The 10,190-nt window shown below is 45.6% G+C and overlaps 1 long non-coding RNA gene across 1 annotated transcript; it reads left to right on the forward strand.

The window, feature by feature from the left end:
• The first annotated feature begins 1,167 nt into the window (after positions 1-1,167).
• Positions 1,168-4,722, forward strand: LOC107279811 (uncharacterized). The gene is made up of 3 exons (XR_001542347.3): positions 1,168-1,575; positions 4,050-4,156; positions 4,233-4,722. It is a non-coding gene; the product is annotated as an uncharacterized lncRNA (long non-coding RNA).
• Positions 4,723-10,190: the final 5,468 nt, after the last annotated feature.

The following is a 10,190-nucleotide window of genomic DNA, read 5'->3' on the forward strand; positions in this document are numbered from 1 at the left end:
TGACATCACCCACTCCAACAACACGATAACTCGTGTCATCGCCCAAGTAAACAACACCAAAATCACCAGATTTGTATGAAGAGAACCACTCCCGCTTCGATGTCACGTGATAGGAACTAGCTGAGTCCAACATCCACGCTTCTCCAGACTTCTCATTAGACACTGTGAGAGTCTCATGACTGCTGCTATCTGAATCATCACCACGAGCTGCTAAACTTGCAATGCCACCTTTCCTCTTCTTCAGTAACGGGCAATTCCTCCTTATATGTCCAAACTCATGACACTTATAGCACCGTGCCCCCTTATCCTTGCTCTTCGACACCCCCGCTTCATGATCATGCTTTGCCTTGACCAGCAAACTCTCAGCCTGAGAAGCCTCCATTGCCTCGTTTTTGTTTGATCTTCTCAAGTCTCGTGCAAGCAACGATGAAATTTTCTCCTCAGTTTTGACAGTATCCTTGCCGTGCATCAGGGTAGTCACCACATGTTCATATGACGGTGGAAGCGAGCACAGAAGAATTATGGCCATGTCTTCATCATCAAGTTTCACATCTAACTTACTTAGATCCACAACCAACTGATTGAAGACGTCCACGTGCTTCCTAAGATCTGACTCCTCTTGCATCTGCAAACCATACAGCTGTTGTTTGAGATACAACTTACTCGTCAGCGACTTGGACATATACAGGCTTGCCAACTTGTCCCAAATTTCCTTCGGCGTTTTTTCATCCATGACCGGGTACATGACAGAATCCGAGAGACTCAAGCGTATTGTTGCAGCTGCCTGCGCCTTCATCTCCTCCCACTTGCCAGCATCCATCTTTTCCGGCATCGTCTCCTCAAGAGCCTTGGATATCCCTTGTTGAGCCAATAGATCCTTCAGCCTCATCTGCCAGAGAATGAAATTCCCGGTGCCATCGAACTTCACCACCTCAAATTTGGAAACCACCATCGCCGCCATCGACGATAATCAACTCAACAGCTGTTGCCCTGTTAAATTGATCTGCCCTGATTAATTGACCCACCGACTAAACTTGCACAGTCACCAGTCGGACAAAACCAACCCCTTTTCTTTTTCTCCAAAAAACCGGTTCGGTTTTTTTTTCGGTCAAAAAACCAATCAAACCGAGCGGTCAAAGGAATCAGATCGATTCCTCTCCTTCCTTCGGCCTTTTCTCGCTCCCCTTCCTCCTGCGCACGCGTTCTCCCGATGCGCCGCCGCCTCCTGCTCCTCACGCCACCGTTCTGTGCCGCCGGCCCCGCAAGGGACCACCGCGCCGCCCCGCCTCGGAAACCGCCTGGGCGCCGCCACCTCCTGCCGCCGTCACCTGCGCCGACTTCGCGAGGAGCCGCCGCGTCGCCTGCCTTGGGAAGCCGCCGCCTGCCACCTGGGAGCACCCGCCGTCGAAGTCCGGCGCCGGTTCCTCGCCGGGAACCGCCGCCGCCGCCGCAAGCTCCTGCCCGAGCTACGACGAACGCCGCGCCGAGCACCACGCCGCTGCACGCCGCCTGCAATGACGCCTCCAGCCGCCCGTGAACTCGCCGCCCCAAACCACGCTGCCCACGAAATCAGAGGTAAGATCTCGCCCTTGCCTTGTGGTTTGTTTCGATTGCGTTGTTGCAATCCCGTGGTCCTCCGCTGCTTTTATTTGGGAAAAATCGAGTCCCATTCATGGACAGATCGTAATCCTCGTCCGATTCCCCTTCCGTGCTTGACTAGGTCTCTCCCTCAATCTGTTTCTCTATTGTGCTATGCATCCGAGTTGGAAACATATCCGACTCCTTCCATGTCACAACCTCTCCAGATCGAGTCCTGTGCAATCCGACTTCCTGCTACTCAGGCTCTGGCCACGTTCCATGGTCCCGGCTTCAACACCAACACGTGCACACCGCCATCTCCGTGACCTCCTCAGCCTCCACGCACCCGTACGACCTCTAGCGTAGCCACCTAGCCTCCCGCTGAACCTCGCCAGTGACGAATACCGCCGGTCAGTTGCAACCAATGCTTATTGCTGTGCTAACACAATTGATCAGCGCATTGACGGTCTGAAATTGACTGCCCTTCTGCTTGATTCCGTCGCTTTTCATATGTGCGCTTTCTCCGTAGCAGTCTGTCACGCAAATACCTCGTCAACACCTCCAAAACAGCCTATAGGATCCACACGCTCCGACTTTTGATTGAACGCCATCAATCTAATCGCGAGCCGAAGCCGATAAGTCGCATGCCGTCTTCCCAGCCACCGAACGATCCGAGCGCTACGTCTAGCCGTCTCCCTGTCGAACGTAGCTTATCGAAAGGCCCGGGCCACCCCGCCCAGAGTGTTCGAATCCACCGATCGAGAACGCCGATCGCCTCCAGCTTCAATCAACCCGAGCATGCGGCCGCACGTCTCCCTGTCGAGAGTAGCTCACCGGAAAGTCCGAGCCACCCGCCCGAAGTGTCCGACCCACCGATTGGATCGCCAATCGCTTCCGCCGCCATCAACCCGAGCACCACGTCTAGTCATCTCCCTGTTGAAAGCAGCCATCGACGGTTCCGGCCGCCGCCAGAAGTGTTCGATCCACCGATCAAGACTCCATTGATCGCCGCCGTGCTCCACCTTGCACCAATGCCCCTCCCTGGGCATTACAGCAGGCTATGCGGTGTGGAGCACCTCCATTGCGCCTCTACCATGGACCTTCTGCAGGCTCTGATACCACTTGTTATAAAACCAGCCCTGAAATCAACATCGGTAGCTAAAACGCGGAAGAAAACGCCATTGGAGATCCAAAACAATGACGACACCGAGACACAATATTTGGTAACGGAGTTCAGCCGTAGCCTACATCTCCGAGGCACTGATTACGGGCTCTCCTCCCCGATCCAGCATATACAGCGTATCAGAGTTACAACGACTCATGGCCGGTCGATGCCGGCAGCCGCTCCCTCTCGCTATGCTAAGTCGCTATGCGGTTACAACAGGCACGCCCCTCTATTTATGAGAGAACCTAGGATAGAGTCCGACTCATACTCTAGTCCTAATACCTATTACAACTCCAAGTCCTAAACTGTAACCGACTACGTACACATATTCGACACAAACTCTAACAGTGGCTATGGTTGGAAAACAATTATATAACAAGATCAGATTACCTACGGTTGGAAGAAAAAGAAATTGAAAGTGTTGGACCGATAAAATAATTTGTTTTTCCAAAATTGGTCGGTTCAGTGAAATAAGCGTGTGGAGAGTCATATTGTCCATTCGTTTTATTCAAAAACTTTTGTAAAATATGTAAAACATAAAAATATATTTAACAATAAATCAAATGATAGGAAAATAATTAATAATTACTTAAATTTTTCGAATAAGATGAACGGTCAAACATGTTAAAAAAAATCAACGGCGTCAAATATTTAGGAACGGAGGGAGTACTTTATAAGAAAAATTCCATATATACCTCTAATTTTTTATTGAAAAAGACCGTCTCATGCCCTGCCATTGTCATTGCTCACAGCTCCGCCACCTTGTGCCCCGCCATCGCCGTCGCTCGCTCGCTCGCTCATGAGCTGTTGCTTGTTTTGCCGCTGCGACTCGCCGTTCCTAGCCTCGCCGCCGACATATCCACTCACGAGCTCGCACCCGCCACCGTCGTCGCCATCGCCTGTTCTCGGCCAGGGTTAGGATTGGAGCAGCATAGAGAACAAGCGACGACTACATAACCTAGTATATATAGTAGTATTTTTCTTTCAACTACTTGCAAGCGTGAGCTTCTTCAGTTGACCCAAATTGAACAACATATTATGGAATTTATCAGGATGTACGATCCTTCATTATTTCTACATCCTCCATTTCAAAATGAGTTAACCTATTGTTCAGATTTGCAGTACTAGCATATTCAATATTAGATTAACTTATTTTGGTACGAAGAGAGTACATTAATTGTTCATGTTGCTTCCTAACCGATAAAAGGAGAACAAAGAGAAGAGTAACCATCGTCAATGGAGAAATCCTTTGTCATATCTTACATACCCATGAAAGGTTCAATGCATCACAAGTGTATTTGTGCAGTGTACGTAGCCTACGCAAAAATAGGATTGGGAGTCAAAAGGAAGAAACGAAGCATATCGTGAATTGGTCAGCCAGCCACATTACCAATTTTCTCCGGCAGCATTGAGGTATAGAAATCATAATAGACATTAGAGTCTAGCTCTCGGCTGGTTGATCTTCCACACACTGTAACTGTTGGTGTAGTTTAACAAACCGATGAAGCAATGTAGTGGAGATGCTCTAGTTGTCCAGACGAGAAATGGCGGCACTGAAGCTGGTCAGATCAGGATGAAGCAGCAAAGGCCTGCCGTTGTTGGCCAAGAAATTCTGAAACTATCAAGTACACCTTCAGGATCAATATATGGTAGCATCATCCTTTTGAAGCGTCGTCTAAAATCCTTACGTACCAAGCCCTGTTAGCTCAGTTTTTCTACTGAACATGAACACATTTACTTGTCTATAGCTAGCTAGTATTTGTCGATCCGGAGGTTAGAAACACAAACAAAAATGATATCGTGGTCCGACCAAAATGGGACGGACATACCCCACAATGGCGCCGTGTGGACCCAACTGAAACATTGGGTAGTTGGCGACAGCTCTTTTGGGCTGAAACTTCTAAGTTTTCAAGTGATGAGGTATATTCTATTAAGTCTGGGCTATATTGCATACTTATGGAGCATAATGCTGGGATATAGCTAGTCTTGTTGATTTTCATTTTCTAATAATCTAATATAGTTGCATGCTTCGCCAGACTCCAACACATGCATATATTGAAAGCCATCTTAAAACTGACATCACTAAGTACTTGCCATACTACACTATATATGCACTAATGTGAAATATATAAGTTACTTAGACTTCTGGTATCCTACTATCCTTCATGTTTACACCCTAGCAGCAAAGATGAGAATTTTTTTTATCTTTTAGACTTTTTTATTTTCTAATTTTATTAATAGAACTTTCCAAAACGTATTTCCAAATCTAAAGCTTTTGGCCGCGCTAGCCCGCCTAGCGTGGCCAAATAACTTTGTTACGCCACGTGCAGATGTCGTGGCAGTGTTGTTCTGCCACACCAGCCTCTTGCCTCTCGGCTAGCATGGCTAAAAGATTCAGTTTTTGAAAATATTTATTTGGAAAGATTTATTAATAAAATTAAAAAAAGTCTAAAAAATAAAAAAAATCGAAAGATGACTCATTTATTTGAAATCTATAACACTTAATATACATGTTGTTGCATACATGGGATTGAGAGGTATATATAGGAAATAAAACGAAATTAAGCTTTACGTATCTGGGTGTCCAAGAACGCTTCGATGTATTCTATTGGACGAAGCATTAACATCATAAGCGGCTACGGTTGGAAGAAAAAAATTATATAACAATATCATAGCTCCTATGGTTGGAAGAAAAAGAATTGAAAGTCTACGACCAATAAATTAATTTGTTTTTTTTAAATTGGTCAGTTCGGTAAAATAAACTAACCGTGTGGAGAGTCACATTGTTCGCTTGGAATGCTACTTTACTGTGTTGTGCTCCCTCATCATGAAAATTGTTTCACGATGAAAAGCAGTTGTTTCACCATGAAAGGAAATTATATGAAAATTGTCATGGGATGAAAACCTGATTGGAACTTGGAAACAGCGAAATGGCACAAGCAAAGCGCACGTACGCGATGCGAGGAGACATACTCTGCCTTTGTCAATAGGATGGTTCGCATGAATCGGACTACCAGCAATGACTGAAGCGGAAAAAACGAAAATACTCACGCTCGGGCGATCGGCGCAGGGGGAGCCGGATCGGGCGCTCCCCCGCGCGCCTCTCCCCTCACGTGCGTACCTGTTGGGCCCAACACTTCTCCCTCCCCTTTTTTTAAAAAAGATGTTTCATTATAATGTTTTACTTTTTATAGATCTAATGTTTTACCAATGAGAGGGAGGGAGAGAGCGGCGGCATCTTGGCTACAGCCAACATTGCCCAAGTACAACGCATCCTCCGCTGGTGCCGCGCTCGTCGTCGCCACCATCTCCTCCTCAATGCTGCGCGGCCTTCGCGCGCCGCTTGCCGTCCACCACCACGCCCCGACCACTGCTCGCCATGGCCACTGCGTCCCGCCATGCGGAGGCAAAGAAAGGGCGTGGCAGAGCGGATCCGGTGCCGACGAGGTGGATGGCGACAAGCGGCGGGGAAGACAGGGAGAGATTGGCGGCGGGAGAGAGAGGCGCCGTGTGGAGGGAGAGAGAGAGAGAGGGAGAGAGTGGCGATGAGAGTGAGGGAGGAGACCGTCGCTGGGAAAAAAAAGAGGAGGGTGTCGTAGAGAGGGAGAAGAGAGGGGTAGTACAGAAAAATACCCACTGTGGGCTTTTTGGGTTGGGACACCCATTGTGGGTTTGTGTATCTTCACCGAGTTGCTTCAAATTTTGAAAACCCCACCTAGGCGTAGCCTCCATTGAGAGATGTGTGCCCCTGGGAGTGCCCTCAGTTAGTGAGGGCACTCTAGTATGGTTTTGATTGTAGATGCCCTTAGCATATCATGGTCACTACCAAGCAGAAGTTCAGCACTACCTTGCGTGGTGTGAAGTGCGCCAATTTCAAACCAAATGTGAGTAGACTTTGAAATTAGAGGTGATGGTAAATCTATTTGACCATTCCCAGCTTCAAAATCGTAGCAATTGTGTATTAGTTTCCACATAAGATGAAATATAAACATTGGATCTAGCGATTGGTCGATTGTGAGGTCAGCACGTAGTATGAGGAGAGACAAGAGGAAGCCGGCCAGCGGTTACACTTGTTGTTTAGTAATGAAAACGACTCCACCAAACCCAACATCCGGTGGCTTGCAAAAAGGCCCAGCCCAGTTATATGGGTGATACAATGACATGTCCTTTGAAATCTAATTTGGGCCCAACCAAGATGGGCCGCATGGAAATCCTACATGTGCGTAGATGCATTGCATATTTCTATACGCCCCATCTTGTATGGGTCATAACTGAGCCACTCCTAGGCTCACCCAACTGGAATTTTTTGGGCTTAAATTGTTGAGATCTTCTTCCAGGTACCCATTTTGGGTTCAGACTGTGTTAGTGTTTAACTTTAAAGCTTTTTTCTATTTCTCATCTCTTCCATCCACCTCATCAAAAAGATAATGCTTTAAACCCATTTAATGTTATTGCTTCGATAAATTCTTATATATATATATATATATATATCATCCTGATCAAATTCTAACAGAGAACGCAGAACAAATCTTTGAAAAGGCAAGCAAGAAGTAGGTGTACGTGAACTATCAGGTAATTAGGAAAACACATATGGGGAGCATTGATCAATGATCTCCTCGTCACCCACAAATACCTTTAGGCTTGGAAGACATCAAGAATACAGTAGGGACACTTGTATCCAAGGGCGGAGACAAGAGTAGAGCAGCTAGAGCTTGGGAATTTGATGAAACTACTACTGGCTCAGTATAACGGTGTTTAGGCATGTGTCTTAGGGTTTTTAATGGAACTTCATGGGTTGTTAGATGGCACGAACATTGAGTTTCTAATTGTTCTATTTGTATCAGAAGCTACAACATGTAAAGTTGAGTTACATTGTTTGTCTTCAAAGTAAAAGAGACAGAAAACTGCCCCAAATCCCCCCCAAGTCCTTTGTTTCTTCCTTTGCTCTGAATTTTGTCGGAACAGCTACAGAGTGCGCCCAAAGTGTTCGTCCATGGTTCTTCCCAACAAAACTAATTCTAATGAATAAATAATCTTTTATTTTGCAAAATATAATTTAAGAACTGCTGCTCCAAATTTCATAATAGGGAAAAGAGTAAAAAAATTCATGACATTTAGAGGCCCAGCACTAGCCTAGGAATTTGCTTCCCATATATCTTGTCCAGTGCTCATGCCATGTTGAAATACTTTTCATTTTTCTTTCATCAAATTGCATGCTTCACCAGCACGTCCATATTGAATGCCATCTAAACACTAAAAATACATCCCACAAATCCTTTAGCATTTTTAACCCGAAAACTTGCTACCACAAGCTTTCCCAGGATGCACATACTGAATCTCTCTATGTTGACGTTTTTTTTTTGGCAAACAAAAACTCAACTAACAATTTGAGTATAATTTGTGGACAACATAAATGCTACTCAATGGACATATGAAAGAAAAGCAGAGACATAGATGAGCAACATGAGAACTTCAGCTTGAGATATACATACCAACTAGAGATTCAGTTGCTACTGCTTTACAAGACTATTTCATAGCACCTACATATAGGAGTGGGAGGCATGGTGAAGCAAAGAAGTGCATTGTTTGTCTACCATCCATCAAGAGTAAAATTTTTATCAACACGCAGTTCAGATACTCTAGATGCAGTATAACTTCTCGGGTCTATCTATAACGGAGCCGCCGCTTCAATTTTCCTATTGCCTAACCAATGGAGCAAACAATGTATAGTGTCTAGATGGCTTTGGAAAGCAATCCAAGAACATCAGTGGTAGCTTGCTCCTAGTCCAGAAGGAAAATGTGTCGCTTGACGAGGTACCACTGAATCTTCACCAGCTATCGTGAATGGGATGATCTGAGTTGGATGTGCAACCAAGACTTCGCCACAAAAATGGGAAATAGTCATACCAAGATGAAGCAAGCTAAGATGCATATATTACCAATTATATATGTATCCCAATTTACAAATCAATTAGCATTACTGTGCGATGTTAGAGAAATATTTCAGATGATTTTCCTACTCAGAAAGAACCTGGTACATTTGCACGGTGCATTAACAAGGCAGAAGAAACATAGGCTCTGCTTGTAGAGGCAGAGATGACTATTGCCGGGCACACACCTGATGCGGGAGAGCGAGCATGGCTGGAGGTAAGGGTGTAAATGAATAAACCGCGAAACTCACTTATAGGTCTGACCTATAAGTGGGTTTTGCAGATTAAATACTTATTCCCCTGGCTTGAGGTCGTCACGTACAGAAACATGTCACTCGTAGCCGTCCTAGCTGAGATACGGTAGCACGCGAACCAGACTTTGTGAGGCCTAATGTCTAGCCCAGACTATCCAGGCCACATTTAAGCCACATGCCTAGCCCAGCCCAGTTGGCAAGGTAAGTAGCTGACCGGGACATGTTGGTGTGTAATGCACAAAATCGAACGAGGAATGGCTCTTTGTAATTCAGATGTTCCTATAGCATTTTCGCTCAACAACATAATTGGAATCTACAACCAGCGGCGCGCGGATTCACCGCCGGACCAGCACGCGGGGGAATTGCCCGGGTTTCGTCTGCACGATCCATTGAAGTCTACTGATTTCGTTGTGTACAAGTCTACAGATTTGCTGATTTCTGACAAAGTTAGCAGGCTAAACTCTTAATTAGAAGCCGTGGAACAAGCATGCTTCACTGTGGCTGAAGTGATTGAGTTGAGTACTAGCCATATGAATCATCCTTTTTTATTACAAATCATCTTGTTGTTCAACTAGTGAAAATTTACATGCATGTTAAACTATGCTTTTATTAGAAAAGCTGCTGTGTGTTCAATTTGGTAGTAAAATCGGCATATAAACATTTGATAAGTCGGTAGTGGTTTTATAGAGTTTTTATTGATTTGCTCAGGCTGCTTAAAATTTCTAGTTCCGCCATTGTCTGCAACCATGTTTTTTCAGCATTCTTTTTTTTTTAAACAGTAGATGGTAGGAGTTCTACCGGATATATTAGAAGAAGAGAATTGACCCTATTTATAATGAAAACCGGGCCCAAAAACCATATAACTGCACAGTTTACTAAAGGGAAACCGCTAAAACCTTGCACAGAAGACACAAAAAGCCTATGACAAAACTACAAACCACAGTAGACATCGAGAGAAGAGCAAAACCTTCAAGGCGAAGCCTCCAAGGAGGTGAACAACGACAGAAGCCGTTATCAACGCCCACCCAACTGGGCTGGGTTTTCACGCAAAAGGGGAGAGAGTCCACAAGGCAACACCTTCAACGAGGAAACGGCACCCGTAGGCGTCGATGTCGACGATCCTAGGAGACCAGACTAGGCTTTTGCCTAAGACTCCCTCAAAAGGTGTAGAGCCTCTAGGAAACCAGAGCCGGAGTGTTGAGTATTATCGTTGCCCCGGCCCATCGGCTAAACCCGATGCAGCAGCTCCGACTCAGCCTAAAC

Source organism: Oryza sativa, chromosome 12 (assembly GCF_034140825.1).
Source record: "Oryza sativa Japonica Group chromosome 12, ASM3414082v1".
In the NCBI taxonomy this organism is placed as follows: domain Eukaryota; kingdom Viridiplantae; phylum Streptophyta; class Magnoliopsida; order Poales; family Poaceae; genus Oryza; species Oryza sativa.